Source organism: Microcebus murinus, chromosome 11 (assembly GCF_040939455.1).
Source record: "Microcebus murinus isolate Inina chromosome 11, M.murinus_Inina_mat1.0, whole genome shotgun sequence".
NCBI lineage: Eukaryota > Metazoa > Chordata > Mammalia > Primates > Cheirogaleidae > Microcebus > Microcebus murinus.
In genome coordinates, this window is record NC_134114.1 from 102,444,150 (window position 1) to 102,462,080 (window position 17,931).

A 17,931-nucleotide genomic window follows, 5' to 3' on the forward strand; every position below is an offset into this window, starting at 1 on the left:
GCTGCTTGGCCTGGGCTCCCTGCACCTGGGCCTTTCGAGGACCGGCCCTGTGCTTGCCAACACTTCCTGCAGGGACCCAGAGCTGGGAGGTGGCATCTCTCAGCCCTGGGTCGGGCAGAGCCCCAGCGGGCCATGCCCACAACCTCTCTCAGCACCGGTCCCCCAGAAGGCTCCTTTGGGACCAGGATTCTCTTGCGGTGACTCTTTAAGGTCTGGCCCCTGGATGGAGGGGCACCAGGAGTAGAGGAGCAGGAAGGGGAAGGGGGTGGCCATGCGAGGGGACACTTTGAGGCCAAGTCCCAGCTTCAGCCTGATCCTCCTGGGAACCCCGCTCTGAGACAAGGAGCCGGGCTTCGCATTCCCACAGCAGCCAGTCGTGGGCTGAGGACACCTGGGGCGTTGGGAACTCCCTGGCTTCTCCTTGGTTTAACATCTAGAGCTGCTTGGGAATCGCGCCGCCACACACACCCGAGTGCAGGTGTCTTCCGCACAGACTGCGGGCCTCGCTCTTCTGAATGCCGCTAGCTCGCCACCCACCCACGGGTGAACCTGGTCAGGGTGCTTTCTCTCAGGGGCAGACTCTTTTCCGGGCGGGCTACCGGTGTCTCTGTTTGCTCGTTTCTTTCTTCCATTTCGGGAAAGTCTTCCTTGCTGGGTGTGGAAATCTCCTATGCCTTCCCTCGCCTATTCTGTCAGCTTTAAAATTCTCCTTCAGTTGCCACCCTCACAGATGGATTAGGAAACTCTTTCCGGTGCACTCATTAGTGAAATGACCTCCAGGAAGCTGGAATCCAATATCTAATGGCCGATTTTTAGCGAGTCCACACGCCAGGGTGGTCGGGGTCCAAAGCAGCCCCGGCCAGGCCCAGGCCCCTTGGACTGGGCCACAGGAGGACACGGAGGAGGGTCCCGGCCCCCACGAAGCGGTGCCGGCAGTTCTCCACGGGCTTGGGCGTTTTCCAGAGGTAGGAGATGGAGGGGACTGATTTCTTCAGCGCCCCCCAAACCACGCCACCCCACCCCACCCATGGGACACATCCCCAGAGAGAGACGCCCCATACACTGGCTGTGCCCCAGCCCTGGCCCGGGGGAATAGGCGGCAGCCCACCCACAGGGCGAGGGGGGGCGCAGCTGAAAGGGGTTGTGGGGGAGGGCGGCCCCTGGCTGGGGTCAAAGGGCGAGCGTCCCGCGCGTGCGCAGTCAGCGGCAGCGACGCGCTGGGGGTGGGCAGCGGGTAGGTGAAGGAGGCCGGGCGAGGAGACGAGGGGGGCTGGGAGGGCTCCACCTTGGCGAGTCCAGCCGTGGAGGCGCATCTTGTGTGAGTGTGAGTGAGTGTGAGTGTGTGTGTGTGTGTATAGAGAGACAGCCCCCCGCCCCGCCCCGCCCATCACCCCCGTCCCTGGCAGCCCGCGGGACCCGGCCGGCCCGGCCCCGCCCGGCGCGGGGCCTGGGGCGGGAGGCGGCGGCGGGGAAGCGCAGAGAGGCTCGGCTTCTCGAGCGGGGCAGGGGCGCCCTCCGCCGCCGTCTAGGGCCACACCACCCTGAACGCCCCCGATCTCGTCTGGTCTCGGAAGCTAAGCAGGGTCGGGCCTGGTTAGTACTTGGATGGGAGACCGCCTGGGAATACCGGGTGCCACAGGCTGCTGCTTTTTTTTTTTTTTTTTTCTTGCCTCTTGTTCTGTCCCCTTTCTGGGAGCGAGGCGGCGGCCCGGGGTGGGGGTCACCCCCACCCTCAGCGCCCGCGCGGTGCCTGGCGCCCCAGCCCGCACCGTGGGGCCTCCTCTTGTCCCAAGCCGCGACACCGCCGCCACGCGGCAGCATGCGTGGCATCTGGACTGTCAGGTCTCAGACCAAAGGTCTGCTCTGTGGGAACCGACACGCTGGAGGAAACCTTGAGAGTCTGAGAGGGGAGGGAGTTCCAGAAGAAGGCCAGGATGTCATTTTGAGGGAGTATGTGACCAGAACTCGTCCCGTTGCTTTTGGGGTTCTATGGGCTACACGCAGGAATCTTTGGTGGTGGCACCTGATGTTGGGGGATCCGGAGTCACACCCAGACCTGCTCCACAGGCCTCCTTTTACTTTTCTCTTCGGATTCATTATTTTTAAAAAGTGTCTCTTACCTCTAGGATTGCATTTTCTTTTCTCTCTCTTTTCAAGCAGATGATGGGAGTACAAGTATTCAGGTGACATGTGTTGCCCGTGCCGCCCTCCCCCCTGTGTTCTTTTTTTTTTTTTTTTGAGACAGAGTCTCGTTTTGCTGCCCAGGCTAGAGTGAGTGCCATGGCGTCAGCCTAGCTCACAGCAACCTCAATCTCCGGGCTCAAGCAATCCTGCTGCCTCAGCCTCCCGAGTAGTTGGGACTACAGGCATGCACCACCACGCCCGGCTGTGTTTTTCTATATATATTAGTTGGCCAATTAATTTCTTTCTATTTTTAGTAGAGACGGGGTCTCGCTCTTGCTCAGGCTGGTTTCGAACTCCTGACCTGGAGCAATCCGCCCGCCTCGGCCTCCCAGAGAGCTAGGATTACAGGCGTGAGCCACCGCGCCCGGCCCCCCCTGTGTTCTTATTCATATACCTCTCATGTTGTTCCAGCGTATTGTGGGGGTACCAATGTTAAGGTCGGGTGCCTTGCCCTCTCCAAGCCTCCCCCCTCGGGTCAGAGCTTCAAGTGCGCCCATCCCCCAGTCGGTGCGCACCCACCCCATGCCTAATGGATGTGTATGCCCCTCCCCTCCCCCCACCCGCCCGCCCGACACCCACCCGATGAAGGTGATTCCTCTCTGTCCACTTAGGCGTCCATCCGTTCGTACCAATTTGCTGGTGAGCGCGCTCACGTGGTGCTCGTGTGTCCATTCTTGGGATACTTGGCTTCCTGGAACGGGTTCCAGCTCTGGCCAGGAGAACACGAGAGGCGCCCTCTCACCGCTGCTCCTCACAGCCGAATGGCACTCCGTGGTGTCCACGCGCCACATTTTATTGATGCACTCCTGGATGGATGGGCACTCGGGTCGCTTCCACGTCTTTGGGATTGTGAATTGTGCCCTAACTGTAACCCTAACCCTTACCCAGCCCGTCTCCTCTGCCCCTGCCTGACGCACTCCTCCCCGGCCAGGCCCGTCACTGTCCTGGGCCCCCGCCTGACCGGCTCCTCCCCGCCCGGCCGGTCACCGTCCTCTGCCCCTGCCTGACACGCTCCTTCCCGCCCGGCCTCTCACCGTCCTCGGCCCCTGCCAGACCGGCTCCTCCGTCGCCTGGGCCTTCCAAGGGCTTGGTGTGGACGCTGCTTCCAGGAAGCCCTCCAGAAACCCGGCAGCAGGGTGGCCGCAGCAGTCTCCAGCAGCCGTCCCTAAGTCGCGTGAGTGCGGGGGACGTGCCCCCGCTGTGCCGCGGGGGCCCAGCCTGGTGTCTTCCCTGAGGCCCTGCGGCTGCCGGCTGGGCTGCCGCTCCCCGCAAGGGGAGAGCCGCGGAGGTGGGGACCGCCTCCTGATGGGGACGTACACGCAGCTCTCCACGTCGGATTCCGGGGCTCTCTGTCCTGCCCGAAGGCCCAGCTGGCCTGCGGGTCCTTAGAGTGGCAAAAACCTCCGAAAACTGAGACTGAGGGTCCGGTGGGTGTCTGCACTTTTGTGCTGGGCACCCCAGGGAGGCCCGGGGGCTGGCTGGACAACGTGGTCTGCTGGGCGGGGGGGGGGGGGGGTTGGAGGAGCAACTGATGCCCTTTGCACTTTGGGTAGCAAGAGTCTGAGGTGTCTCTGAGCCCTGTGCCCTGTGGGGGCGGGGCGGGGGGGAGGAGGAGGAGGAGGAGGAGGAGGTGGGAAGGGCCGGGGCCTGCAGTCCTGTTCCCGGGGTGGCACGGCAAGTGGCTTCTTCCACAGGCTGCTTGGCCTGGGCTCCCTGCACCTGGGCCTTTGGAGGACCGGCCCTGTGCTTGCCAACACTTCCTGCAGGGACCCAGAGCTGGGAGGTGGCATCTCTCAGCCCTGGGTCGGGCAGAGCCCCAGCGGGCCATGCCCACAACCTCTCTCAGCACCGGTCCCCCAGAAGGCTCCTTTGGGACCAGGATTCTCTTGCGGTGACTCTTTAAGGTCTGGCCCCTGGATGGAGGGGCACCAGGAGTAGAGGAGCAGGAAGGGGAAGGGGGTGGCCATGCGAGGGGACACTTTGAGGCCAAGTCCCAGCTTCAGCCTGATCCTCCTGGGAACCCCGCTCTGAGACAAGGAGCCGGGCTTCGCATTCCCACAGCAGCCAGTCGTGGGCTGAGGACACCTGGGGCGTTGGGAACTCCCTGGCTTCTCCTTGGTTTAACATCTAGAGCTGCTTGTGAATCGCGCCGCCACACACACCCGAGTGCAGGTGTCTTCCGCACAGACTGCGGGCCTCGCTCTTCTGAATGCCGCTAGCTCGCCACCCACCCACGGGTGAACCTGGTCAGGGTGCTTTCTCTCGGGGGCAGACTCTTTTCCGGGCGGGCTACCGGTGTCTCTGTTTGCTCGTTTCTTTCTTCCATTTCGGGAAAGTCTTCCTTGCTGGGTGTGGAAATCTCCTATGCCTTCCCTCGCCTATTCTGTCAGCTTTAAAATTCTCCTTCAGTTGCCACCCTCACAGATGGATTAGGAAACTCTTTCCGGTGCACTCATTAGTGAAATGACCTCCAGGAAGCTGGAATCCAATATCTAATGGCCGATTTTTAGCGAGTCCACACGCCAGGGTGGTCGGGGTCCAAAGCAGCCCCGGCCAGGCCCAGGCCCCTTGGACTGGGCCACAGGAGGACACGGAGGAGGGTCCCGGCCCCCACGAAGCGGTGCCGGCAGTTCTCCACGGGCTTGGGCGTTTTCCAGAGGTAGGAGATGGAGGGGACTGATTTCTTCAGCGCCCCCCAAACCACGCCACCCCACCCCACCCATGGGACACATCCCCAGAGAGAGACGCCCCATACACTGGCTGTGCCCCAGCCCTGGCCCGGGGGAATAGGCGGCAGCCCACCCACAGGGCGAGGGGGGGCGCAGCTGAAAGGGGTTGTGGGGGAGGGCGGCCCCTGGCTGGGGTCAAAGGGCGAGCGTCCCGCGCGTGCGCAGTCAGCGGCAGCGACGCGCTGGGGGTGGGCAGCGGGTAGGTGAAGGAGGCCGGGCGAGGAGACGAGGGGGGCTGGGAGGGCTCCACCTTGGCGAGTCCAGCCGTGGAGGCGCATCTTGTGTGAGTGTGAGTGAGTGTGAGTGTGTGTGTGTGTGTATAGAGAGACAGCCCCCCGCCCCGCCCCGCCCATCACCCCCGTCCCTGGCAGCCCGCGGGACCCGGCCGGCCCGGCCCCGCCCGGCGCGGGGCCTGGGGCGGGAGGCGGCGGCGGGGAAGCGCAGAGAGGCTCGGCTTCTCGAGCGGGGCAGGGGCGCCCTCCGCCGCCGTCTAGGGCCACACCACCCTGAACGCCCCCGATCTCGTCTGGTCTCGGAAGCTAAGCAGGGTCGGGCCTGGTTAGTACTTGGATGGGAGACCGCCTGGGAATACCGGGTGCCACAGGCTGCTGCTTTTTTTTTTTTTTTTTTCTTGCCTCTTGTTCTGTCCCCTTTCTGGGAGCGAGGCGGCGGCCCGGGGTGGGGGTCACCCCCACCCTCAGCGCCCGCGCGGTGCCTGGCGCCCCAGCCCGCACCGTGGGGCCTCCTCTTGTCCCAAGCCGCGACACCGCCGCCACGCGGCAGCATGCGTGGCATCTGGACTGTCAGGTCTCAGACCAAAGGTCTGCTCTGTGGGAACCGACACGCTGGAGGAAACCTTGAGAGTCTGAGAGGGGAGGGAGTTCCAGAAGAAGGCCAGGATGTCATTTTGAGGGAGTATGTGACCAGAACTCGTCCCGTTGCTTTTGGGGTTCTATGGGCTACACGCAGGAATCTTTGGTGGTGGCACCTGATGTTGGGGGATCCGGAGTCACACCCAGACCTGCTCCACAGGCCTCCTTTTACTTTTCTCTTCGGATTCATTATTTTTAAAAAGTGTCTCTTACCTCTAGGATTGCATTTTCTTTTCTCTCTCTTTTCAAGCAGATGATGGGAGTACAAGTATTCAGGTGACATGTGTTGCCCGTGCCGCCCTCCCCCCTGTGTTCTTTTTTTTTTTTTTTGAGACAGAGTCTCGTTTTGCTGCCCAGGCTAGAGTGAGTGCCATGGCGTCAGCCTAGCTCACAGCAACCTCAATCTCCGGGCTCAAGCAATCCTGCTGCCTCAGCCTCCCGAGTAGTTGGGACTACAGGCATGCACCACCACGCCCGGCTGTGTTTTTCTATATATATTAGTTGGCCAATTAATTTCTTTCTATTTTTAGTAGAGACGGGGTCTCGCTCTTGCTCAGGCTGGTTTCGAACTCCTGACCTGGAGCAATCCGCCCGCCTCGGCCTCCCAGAGAGCTAGGATTACAGGCGTGAGCCACCGCGCCCGGCCCCCCCTGTGTTCTTATTCATATACCTCTCATGTTGTTCCAGCGTATTGTGGGGGTACCAATGTTAAGGTCGGGTGCCTTGCCCTCTCCAAGCCTCCCCCCTCGGGTCAGAGCTTCAAGTGCGCCCATCCCCTAGTCGGTGCGCACCCACCCCATGCCTAATGGATGTGTATGCCCCTCCCCTCCCCCCACCCGCCCGCCCGACACCCACCCGATGAAGGTGATTCCTCTCTGTCCACTTAGGCGTCCATCCGTTCGTACCAATTTGCTGGTGAGCGCGCTCACGTGGTGCTCGTGTGTCCATTCTTGGGATACTTGGCTTCCTGGAACGGGTTCCAGCTCTGGCCAGGAGAACACGAGAGGCGCCCTCTCACCGCTGCTCCTCACAGCCGAATGGCACTCCGTGGTGTCCACGCGCCACATTTTATTGATGCACTCCTGGATGGATGGGCACTCGGGTCGCTTCCACGTCTTTGGGATTGTGAATTGTGCCCTAACTGTAACCCTAACCCTTACCCAGCCCGTCTCCTCTGCCCCTGCCTGACGCACTCCTCCCCGGCCAGGCCCGTCACTGTCCTGGGCCCCCGCCTGACCGGCTCCTCCCCGCCCGGCCGGTCACCGTCCTCTGCCCCTGCCTGACACGCTCCTTCCCGCCCGGCCTCTCACCGTCCTCGGCCCCTGCCTGACCGGCTCCTCCGTCGCCTGGGCCTTCCAAGGGCTTGGTGTGGACGCTGCTTCCAGGAAGCCCTCCAGAAACCCGGCAGCAGGGTGGCCGCAGCAGTCTCCAGCAGCCGTCCCTAAGTCGCGTGAGTGCGGGGGACGTGCCCCCGCTGTGCCGCGGGGGCCCAGCCTGGTGTCTTCCCTGAGGCCCTGCGGCTGCCGGCTGGGCTGCCGCTCCCCGCAAGGGGAGAGCCGCGGAGGTGGGGACCGCCTCCTGATGGGGACGTACACGCAGCTCTCCACGTCGGATTCCGGGGCTCTCTGTCCTGCCCGAAGGCCCAGCTGGCCTGCGGGTCCTTAGAGTGGCAAAAACCTCCGAAAACTGAGACTGAGGGTCCGGTGGGTGTCTGCACTTTTGTGCTGGGCACCCCAGGGAGGCCCGGGGGCTGGCTGGACAACGTGGTCTGCTGGGCGGGGGGGGGGGGGTTGGAGGAGCAACTGATGCCCTTTGCACTTTGGGTAGCAAGAGTCTGAGGTGTCTCTGAGCCCTGTGCCCTGTGGGGGCGGGGCGGGGGGGGGGAGGAGGAGGAGGAGGAGGAGGTGGGAAGGGCCGGGGCCTGCAGTCCTGTTCCCGGGGTGGCACGGCAAGTGGCTTCTTCCACAGGCTGCTTGGCCTGGGCTCCCTGCACCTGGGCCTTTGGAGGACCGGCCCTGTGCTTGCCAACACTTCCTGCAGGGACCCAGAGCTGGGAGGTGGCATCTCTCAGCCCTGGGTCGGGCAGAGCCCCAGCGGGCCATGCCCACAACCTCTCTCAGCACCGGTCCCCCAGAAGGCTCCTTTGGGACCAGGATTCTCTTGCGGTGACTCTTTAAGGTCTGGCCCCTGGATGGAGGGGCACCAGGAGTAGAGGAGCAGGAAGGGGAAGGGGGTGGCCATGCGAGGGGACACTTTGAGGCCAAGTCCCAGCTTCAGCCTGATCCTCCTGGGAACCCCGCTCTGAGACAAGGAGCCGGGCTTCGCATTCCCACAGCAGCCAGTCGTGGGCTGAGGACACCTGGGGCGTTGGGAACTCCCTGGCTTCTCCTTGGTTTAACATCTAGAGCTGCTTGTGAATCGCGCCGCCACACACACCCGAGTGCAGGTGTCTTCCGCACAGACTGCGGGCCTCGCTCTTCTGAATGCCGCTAGCTCGCCACCCACCCACGGGTGAACCTGGTCAGGGTGCTTTCTCTCAGGGGCAGACTCTTTTCCGGGCGGGCTACCGGTGTCTCTGTTTGCTCGTTTCTTTCTTCCATTTCGGGAAAGTCTTCCTTGCTGGGTGTGGAAATCTCCTATGCCTTCCCTCGCCTATTCTGTCAGCTTTAAAATTCTCCTTCAGTTGCCACCCTCACAGATGGATTAGGAAACTCTTTCCGGTGCACTCATTAGTGAAATGACCTCCAGGAAGCTGGAATCCAATATCTAATGGCCGATTTTTAGCGAGTCCACACGCCAGGGTGGTCGGGGTCCAAAGCAGCCCCGGCCAGGCCCAGGCCCCTTGGACTGGGCCACAGGAGGACACGGAGGAGGGTCCCGGCCCCCACGAAGCGGTGCCGGCAGTTCTCCACGGGCTTGGGCGTTTTCCAGAGGTAGGAGATGGAGGGGACTGATTTCTTCAGCGCCCCCCAAACCACGCCACCCCACCCCACCCATGGGACACATCCCCAGAGAGAGACGCCCCATACACTGGCTGTGCCCCAGCCCTGGCCCGGGGGAATAGGCGGCAGCCCACCCACAGGGCGAGGGGGGGCGCAGCTGAAAGGGGTTGTGGGGGAGGGCGGCCCCTGGCTGGGGTCAAAGGGCGAGCGTCCCGCGCGTGCGCAGTCAGCGGCAGCGACGCGCTGGGGGTGGGCAGCGGGTAGGTGAAGGAGGCCGGGCGAGGAGACGAGGGGGGCTGGGAGGGCTCCACCTTGGCGAGTCCAGCCGTGGAGGCGCATCTTGTGTGAGTGTGAGTGAGTGTGAGTGTGTGTGTGTGTGTATAGAGAGACAGCCCCCCGCCCCGCCCCGCCCATCACCCCCGTCCCTGGCAGCCCGCGGGACCCGGCCGGCCCGGCCCCGCCCGGCGCGGGGCCTGGGGCGGGAGGCGGCGGCGGGGAAGCGCAGAGAGGCTCGGCTTCTCGAGCGGGGCAGGGGCGCCCTCCGCCGCCGTCTAGGGCCACACCACCCTGAACGCCCCCGATCTCGTCTGGTCTCGGAAGCTAAGCAGGGTCGGGCCTGGTTAGTACTTGGATGGGAGACCGCCTGGGAATACCGGGTGCCACAGGCTGCTGCTTTTTTTTTTTTTTTTTTTCTTGCCTCTTGTTCTGTCCCCTTTCTGGGAGCGAGGCGGCGGCCCGGGGTGGGGGTCACCCCCACCCTCAGCGCCCGCGCGGTGCCTGGCGCCCCAGCCCGCACCGTGGGGCCTCCTCTTGTCCCAAGCCGCGACACCGCCGCCACGCGGCAGCATGCGTGGCATCTGGACTGTCAGGTCTCAGACCAAAGGTCTGCTCTGTGGGAACCGACACGCTGGAGGAAACCTTGAGAGTCTGAGAGGGGAGGGAGTTCCAGAAGAAGGCCAGGATGTCATTTTGAGGGAGTATGTGACCAGAACTCGTCCCGTTGCTTTTGGGGTTCTATGGGCTACACGCAGGAATCTTTGGTGGTGGCACCTGATGTTGGGGGATCCGGAGTCACACCCAGACCTGCTCCACAGGCCTCCTTTTACTTTTCTCTTCGGATTCATTATTTTTAAAAAGTGTCTCTTACCTCTAGGATTGCATTTTCTTTTCTCTCTCTTTTCAAGCAGATGATGGGAGTACAAGTATTCAGGTGACATGTGTTGCCCGTGCCGCCCTCCCCCCTGTGTTCTTTTTTTTTTTTTTTTGAGACAGAGTCTCGTTTTGCTGCCCAGGCTAGAGTGAGTGCCATGGCGTCAGCCTAGCTCACAGCAACCTCAATCTCCGGGCTCAAGCAATCCTGCTGCCTCAGCCTCCCGAGTAGTTGGGACTACAGGCATGCACCACCACGCCCGGCTGTGTTTTTCTATATATATTAGTTGGCCAATTAATTTCTTTCTATTTTTAGTAGAGACGGGGTCTCGCTCTTGCTCAGGCTGGTTTCGAACTCCTGACCTGGAGCAATCCGCCCGCCTCGGCCTCCCAGAGAGCTAGGATTACAGGCGTGAGCCACCGCGCCCGGCCCCCCCTGTGTTCTTATTCATATACCTCTCATGTTGTTCCAGCGTATTGTGGGGGTACCAATGTTAAGGTCGGGTGCCTTGCCCTCTCCAAGCCTCCCCCCTCGGGTCAGAGCTTCAAGTGCGCCCATCCCCCAGTCGGTGCGCACCCACCCCATGCCTAATGGATGTGTATGCCCCTCCCCTCCCCCCACCCGCCCGCCCGACACCCACCCGATGAAGGTGATTCCTCTCTGTCCACTTAGGCGTCCATCCGTTCGTACCAATTTGCTGGTGAGCGCGCTCACGTGGTGCTCGTGTGTCCATTCTTGGGATACTTGGCTTCCTGGAACGGGTTCCAGCTCTGGCCAGGAGAACACGAGAGGCGCCCTCTCACCGCTGCTCCTCACAGCCGAATGGCACTCCGTGGTGTCCACGCGCCACATTTTATTGATGCACTCCTGGATGGATGGGCACTCGGGTCGCTTCCACGTCTTTGGGATTGTGAATTGTGCCCTAACTGTAACCCTAACCCTTACCCAGCCCGTCTCCTCTGCCCCTGCCTGACGCACTCCTCCCCGGCCAGGCCCGTCACTGTCCTGGGCCCCCGCCTGACCGGCTCCTCCCCGCCCGGCCGGTCACCGTCCTCTGCCCCTGCCTGACACGCTCCTTCCCGCCCGGCCTCTCACCGTCCTCGGCCCCTGCCTGACCGGCTCCTCCGTCGCCTGGGCCTTCCAAGGGCTTGGTGTGGACGCTGCTTCCAGGAAGCCCTCCAGAAACCCGGCAGCAGGGTGGCCGCAGCAGTCTCCAGCAGCCGTCCCTAAGTCGCGTGAGTGCGGGGGACGTGCCCCCGCTGTGCCGCGGGGGCCCAGCCTGGTGTCTTCCCTGAGGCCCTGCGGCTGCCGGCTGGGCTGCCGCTCCCCGCAAGGGGAGAGCCGCGGAGGTGGGGACCGCCTCCTGATGGGGACGTACACGCAGCTCTCCACGTCGGATTCCGGGGCTCTCTGTCCTGCCCGAAGGCCCAGCTGGCCTGCGGGTCCTTAGAGTGGCAAAAACCTCCGAAAACTGAGACTGAGGGTCCGGTGGGTGTCTGCACTTTTGTGCTGGGCACCCCAGGGAGGCCCGGGGGCTGGCTGGACAACGTGGTCTGCTGGGCGGGGGGGGGGGGGGGGGGGGTTGGAGGAGCAACTGATGCCCTTTGCACTTTGGGTAGCAAGAGTCTGAGGTGTCTCTGAGCCCTGTGCCCTGTGGGGGCGGGGCGGGGGGGAGGAGGAGGAGGAGGAGGAGGAGGTGGGAAGGGCCGGGGCCTGCAGTCCTGTTCCCGGGGTGGCACGGCAAGTGGCTTCTTCCACAGGCTGCTTGGCCTGGGCTCCCTGCACCTGGGCCTTTGGAGGACCGGCCCTGTGCTTGCCAACACTTCCTGCAGGGACCCAGAGCTGGGAGGTGGCATCTCTCAGCCCTGGGTCGGGCAGAGCCCCAGCGGGCCATGCCCACAACCTCTCTCAGCACCGGTCCCCCAGAAGGCTCCTTTGGGACCAGGATTCTCTTGCGGTGACTCTTTAAGGTCTGGCCCCTGGATGGAGGGGCACCAGGAGTAGAGGAGCAGGAAGGGGAAGGGGGTGGCCATGCGAGGGGACACTTTGAGGCCAAGTCCCAGCTTCAGCCTGATCCTCCTGGGAACCCCGCTCTGAGACAAGGAGCCGGGCTTCGCATTCCCACAGCAGCCAGTCGTGGGCTGAGGACACCTGGGGCGTTGGGAACTCCCTGGCTTCTCCTTGGTTTAACATCTAGAGCTGCTTGGGAATCGCGCCGCCACACACACCCGAGTGCAGGTGTCTTCCGCACAGACTGCGGGCCTCGCTCTTCTGAATGCCGCTAGCTCGCCACCCACCCACGGGTGAACCTGGTCAGGGTGCTTTCTCTCGGGGGCAGACTCTTTTCCGGGCGGGCTACCGGTGTCTCTGTTTGCTCGTTTCTTTCTTCCATTTCGGGAAAGGCTTCCTTGCTGGGTGTGGAAATCTCCTATGCCTTCCCTCGCCTATTCTGTCAGCTTTAAAATTCTCCTTCAGTTGCCACCCTCACAGATGGATTAGGAAACTCTTTCCGGTGCACTCATTAGTGAAATGACCTCCAGGAAGCTGGAATCCAATATCTAATGGCCGATTTTTAGCGAGTCCACACGCCAGGGTGGTCGGGGTCCAAAGCAGCCCCGGCCAGGCCCAGGCCCCTTGGACTGGGCCACAGGAGGACACGGAGGAGGGTCCCGGCCCCCACGAAGCGGTGCCGGCAGTTCTCCACGGGCTTGGGCGTTTTCCAGAGGTAGGAGATGGAGGGGACTGATTTCCTCAGCGCCCCCCAAACCACGCCACCCCACCCCACCCATGGGACACATCCCCAGAGAGAGACGCCCCATACACTGGCTGTGCCCCAGCCCTGGCCCGGGGGAATAGGCGGCAGCCCACCCACAGGGCGAGGGGGGGGCGCAGCTGAAAGGGGTTGTGGGGGAGGGCGGCCCCTGGCTGGGGTCAAAGGGCGAGCGTCCCGCGCGTGCGCAGTCAGCGGCAGCGACGCGCTGGGGGTGGGCAGCGGGTAGGTGAAGGAGGCCGGGCGAGGAGACGAGGGGGGCTGGGAGGGCTCCACCTTGGCGAGTCCAGCCGTGGAGGCGCATCTTGTGTGAGTGTGAGTGAGTGTGAGTGTGTGTGTGTGTGTATAGAGAGACAGCCCCCCGCCCCGCCCCGCCCATCACCCCCGTCCCTGGCAGCCCGCGGGACCCGGCCGGCCCGGCCCCGCCCGGCGCGGGGCCTGGGGCGGGAGGCGGCGGCGGGGAAGCGCAGAGAGGCTCGGCTTCTCGAGCGGGGCAGGGGCGCCCTCCGCCGCCGTCTAGGGCCACACCACCCTGAACGCCCCCGATCTCGTCTGGTCTCGGAAGCTAAGCAGGGTCGGGCCTGGTTAGTACTTGGATGGGAGACCGCCTGGGAATACCGGGTGCCACAGGCTGCTGCTTTTTTTTTTTTTTTTTCTTGCCTCTTGTTCTGTCCCCTTTCTGGGAGCGAGGCGGCGGCCCGGGGTGGGGGTCACCCCCACCCTCAGCGCCCGCGCGGTGCCTGGCGCCCCAGCCCGCACCGTGGGGCCTCCTCTTGTCCCAAGCCGCGACACCGCCGCCACGCGGCAGCATGCGTGGCATCTGGACTGTCAGGTCTCAGACCAAAGGTCTGCTCTGTGGGAACCGACACGCTGGAGGAAACCTTGAGAGTCTGAGAGGGGAGGGAGTTCCAGAAGAAGGCCAGGATGTCATTTTGAGGGAGTATGTGACCAGAACTCGTCCCGTTGCTTTTGGGGTTCTATGGGCTACACGCAGGAATCTTTGGTGGTGGCACCTGATGTTGGGGGATCCGGAGTCACACCCAGACCTGCTCCACAGGCCTCCTTTTACTTTTCTCTTCGGATTCATTATTTTTAAAAAGTGTCTCTTACCTCTAGGATTGCATTTTCTTTTCTCTCTCTTTTCAAGCAGATGATGGGAGTACAAGTATTCAGGTGACATGTGTTGCCCGTGCCGCCCTCCCCCCTGTGTTCTTTTTTTTTTTTTTTTGAGACAGAGTCTCGTTTTGCTGCCCAGGCTAGAGTGAGTGCCATGGCGTCAGCCTAGCTCACAGCAACCTCAATCTCCGGGCTCAAGCAATCCTGCTGCCTCAGCCTCCCGAGTAGTTGGGACTACAGGCATGCACCACCACGCCCGGCTGTGTTTTTCTATATATATTAGTTGGCCAATTAATTTCTTTCTATTTTTAGTAGAGACGGGGTCTCGCTCTTGCTCAGGCTGGTTTCGAACTCCTGACCTGGAGCAATCCGCCCGCCTCGGCCTCCCAGAGAGCTAGGATTACAGGCGTGAGCCACCGCGCCCGGCCCCCCCTGTGTTCTTATTCATATACCTCTCATGTTGTTCCAGCGTATTGTGGGGGTACCAATGTTAAGGTCGGGTGCCTTGCCCTCTCCAAGCCTCCCCCCTCGGGTCAGAGCTTCAAGTGCGCCCATCCCCTAGTCGGTGCGCACCCACCCCATGCCTAATGGATGTGTATGCCCCTCCCCTCCCCCCACCCGCCCGCCCGACACCCACCCGATGAAGGTGATTCCTCTCTGTCCACTTAGGCGTCCATCCGTTCGTACCAATTTGCTGGTGAGCGCGCTCACGTGGTGCTCGTGTGTCCATTCTTGGGATACTTGGCTTCCTGGAACGGGTTCCAGCTCTGGCCAGGAGAACACGAGAGGCGCCCTCTCACCGCTGCTCCTCACAGCCGAATGGCACTCCGTGGTGTCCACGCGCCACATTTTATTGATGCACTCCTGGATGGATGGGCACTCGGGTCGCTTCCACGTCTTTGGGATTGTGAATTGTGCCCTAACTGTAACCCTAACCCTTACCCAGCCCGTCTCCTCTGCCCCTGCCTGACGCACTCCTCCCCGGCCAGGCCCGTCACTGTCCTGGGCCCCCGCCTGACCGGCTCCTCCCCGCCCGGCCGGTCACCGTCCTCTGCCCCTGCCTGACACGCTCCTTCCCGCCCGGCCTCTCACCGTCCTCGGCCCCTGCCTGACCGGCTCCTCCGTCGCCTGGGCCTTCCAAGGGCTTGGTGTGGACGCTGCTTCCAGGAAGCCCTCCAGAAACCCGGCAGCAGGGTGGCCGCAGCAGTCTCCAGCAGCCGTCCCTAAGTCGCGTGAGTGCGGGGGACGTGCCCCCGCTGTGCCGCGGGGGCCCAGCCTGGTGTCTTCCCTGAGGCCCTGCGGCTGCCGGCTGGGCTGCCGCTCCCCGCAAGGGGAGAGCCGCGGAGGTGGGGACCGCCTCCTGATGGGGACGTACACGCAGCTCTCCACGTCGGATTCCGGGGCTCTCTGTCCTCCCCGAAGGCCCAGCTGGCCTGCGGGTCCTTAGAGTGGCAAAAACCTCCGAAAACTGAGACTGAGGGTCCGGTGGGTGTCTGCACTTTTGTGCTGGGCACCCCAGGGAGGCCCGGGGGCTGGCTGGACAACGTGGTCTGCTGGGCGGGGGGGGGGGTTGGAGGAGCAACTGATGCCCTTTGCACTTTGGGTAGCAAGAGTCTGAGGTGTCTCTGAGCCCTGTGCCCTGTGGGGGCGGGGCGGGGGGGAGGAGGAGGAGGAGGAGGAGGAGGTGGGAAGGGCCGGGGCCTGCAGTCCTGTTCCCGGGGTGGCACGGCAAGTGGCTTCTTCCACAGGCTGCTTGGCCTGGGCTCCCTGCACCTGGGCCTTTGGAGGACCGGCCCTGTGCTTGCCAACACTTCCTGCAGGGACCCAGAGCTGGGAGGTGGCATCTCTCAGCCCTGGGTCGGGCAGAGCCCCAGCGGGCCATGCCCACAACCTCTCTCAGCACCGGTCCCCCAGAAGGCTCCTTTGGGACCAGGATTCTCTTGCGGTGACTCTTTAAGGTCTGGCCCCTGGATGGAGGGGCACCAGGAGTAGAGGAGCAGGAAGGGGAAGGGGGTGGCCATGCGAGGGGACACTTTGAGGCCAAGTCCCAGCTTCAGCCTGATCCTCCTGGGAACCCCGCTCTGAGACAAGGAGCCGGGCTTCGCATTCCCACAGCAGCCAGTCGTGGGCTGAGGACACCTGGGGCGTTGGGAACTCCCTGGCTTCTCCTTGGTTTAACATCTAGAGCTGCTTGTGAATCGCGCCGCCACACACACCCGAGTGCAGGTGTCTTCCGCACAGACTGCGGGCCTCGCTCTTCTGAATGCCGCTAGCTCGCCACCCACCCACGGGTGAACCTGGTCAGGGTGCTTTCTCTCAGGGGCAGACTCTTTTCCGGGCGGGCTACCGGTGTCTCTGTTTGCTCGTTTCTTTCTTCCATTTCGGGAAAGTCTTCCTTGCTGGGTGTGGAAATCTCCTATGCCTTCCCTCGCCTATTCTGTCAGCTTTAAAATTCTCCTTCAGTTGCCACCCTCACAGATGGATTAGGAAACTCTTTCCGGTGCACTCATTAGTGAAATGACCTCCAGGAAGCTGGAATCCAATATCTAATGGCCGATTTTTAGCGAGTCCACACGCCAGGGTGGTCGGGGTCCAAAGCAGCCCCGGCCAGGCCCAGGCCCCTTGGACTGGGCCACAGGAGGACACGGAGGAGGGTCCCGGCCCCCACGAAGCGGTGCCGGCAGTTCTCCACGGGCTTGGGCGTTTTCCAGAGGTAGGAGATGGAGGGGACTGATTTCTTCAGCGCCCCCCAAACCACGCCACCCCACCCCACCCATGGGACACATCCCCAGAGAGAGACGCCCCATACACTGGCTGTGCCCCAGCCCTGGCCCGGGGGAATAGGCGGCAGCCCACCCACAGGGCGAGGGGGGGCGCAGCTGAAAGGGGTTGTGGGGGAGGGCGGCCCCTGGCTGGGGTCAAAGGGCGAGCGTCCCGCGCGTGCGCAGTCAGCGGCAGCGACGCGCTGGGGGTGGGCAGCGGGTAGGTGAAGGAGGCCGGGCGAGGAGACGAGGGGGGCTGGGAGGGCTCCACCTTGGCGAGTCCAGCCGTGGAGGCGCATCTTGTGTGAGTGTGAGTGAGTGTGAGTGTGTGTGTGTGTGTATAGAGAGACAGCCCCCCGCCCCGCCCCGCCCATCACCCCCGTCCCTGGCAGCCCGCGGGACCCGGCCGGCCCGGCCCCGCCCGGCGCGGGGCCTGGGGCGGGAGGCGGCGGCGGGGAAGCGCAGAGAGGCTCGGCTTCTCGAGCGGGGCAGGGGCGCCCTCCGCCGCCGTCTAGGGCCACACCACCCTGAACGCCCCCGATCTCGTCTGGTCTCGGAAGCTAAGCAGGGTCGGGCCTGGTTAGTACTTGGATGGGAGACCGCCTGGGAATACCGGGTGCCACAGGCTGCTGCTTTTTTTTTTTTTTTTTCTTGCCTCTTGTTCTGTCCCCTTTCTGGGAGCGAGGCGGCGGCCCGGGGTGGGGGTCACCCCCACCCTCAGCGCCCGCGCGGTGCCTGGCGCCCCAGCCCGCACCGTGGGGCCTCCTCTTGTCCCAAGCCGCGACACCGCCGCCACGCGGCAGCATGCGTGGCATCTGGACTGTCAGGTCTCAGACCAAAGGTCTGCTCTGTGGGAACCGACACGCTGGAGGAAACCTTGAGAGTCTGAGAGGGGAGGGAGTTCCAGAAGAAGGCCAGGATGTCATTTTGAGGGAGTATGTGACCAGAACTCGTCCCGTTGCTTTTGGGGTTCTATGGGCTACACGCAGGAATCTTTGGTGGTGGCACCTGATGTTGGGGGATCCGGAGTCACACCCAGACCTGCTCCACAGGCCTCCTTTTACTTTTCTCTTCGGATTCATTATTTTTAAAAAGTGTCTCTTACCTCTAGGATTGCATTTTCTTTTCTCTCTCTTTTCAAGCAGATGATGGGAGTACAAGTATTCAGGTGACATGTGTTGCCCGTGCCGCCCTCCCCCCTGTGTTCTTTTTTTTTTTTTTTTGAGACAGAGTCTCGTTTTGCTGCCCAGGCTAGAGTGAGTGCCATGGCGTCAGCCTAGCTCACAGCAACCTCAATCTCCGGGCTCAAGCAATCCTGCTGCCTCAGCCTCCCGAGTAGTTGGGACTACAGGCATGCACCACCACGCCCGGCTGTGTTTTTCTATATATATTAGTTGGCCAATTAA

The 17,931-nt window shown here is 62.9% G+C and overlaps 5 non-coding genes across 5 annotated transcripts; all 5 read left to right on the forward strand.

The window, feature by feature from the left end:
- The first annotated feature begins 1,523 nt into the window (after positions 1–1,523).
- Positions 1,524–1,642, forward strand: LOC142873830 (5S ribosomal RNA). Its single transcript, XR_012921803.1, has one exon. It is a non-coding gene; the product is annotated as a 5S ribosomal RNA (ribosomal RNA).
- A 3,759-nt stretch (positions 1,643–5,401) lies between these two features.
- On the forward strand, positions 5,402–5,520 carry LOC142873831 (5S ribosomal RNA). Its single transcript, XR_012921804.1, has one exon. It is a non-coding gene; the product is annotated as a 5S ribosomal RNA (ribosomal RNA).
- A 3,756-nt stretch (positions 5,521–9,276) lies between these two features.
- LOC142873832 (5S ribosomal RNA) lies at positions 9,277–9,395 on the forward strand. Its single transcript, XR_012921805.1, has one exon. It is a non-coding gene; the product is annotated as a 5S ribosomal RNA (ribosomal RNA).
- A 3,766-nt stretch (positions 9,396–13,161) lies between these two features.
- On the forward strand, positions 13,162–13,280 carry LOC142873833 (5S ribosomal RNA). The gene has a single exon (XR_012921806.1). It is a non-coding gene; the product is annotated as a 5S ribosomal RNA (ribosomal RNA).
- Positions 13,281–17,034: 3,754 nt separating this feature from the next.
- Positions 17,035–17,153, forward strand: LOC142873834 (5S ribosomal RNA). Its single transcript, XR_012921807.1, has one exon. It is a non-coding gene; the product is annotated as a 5S ribosomal RNA (ribosomal RNA).
- The last annotated feature ends 778 nt before the right edge of the window (positions 17,154–17,931 follow it).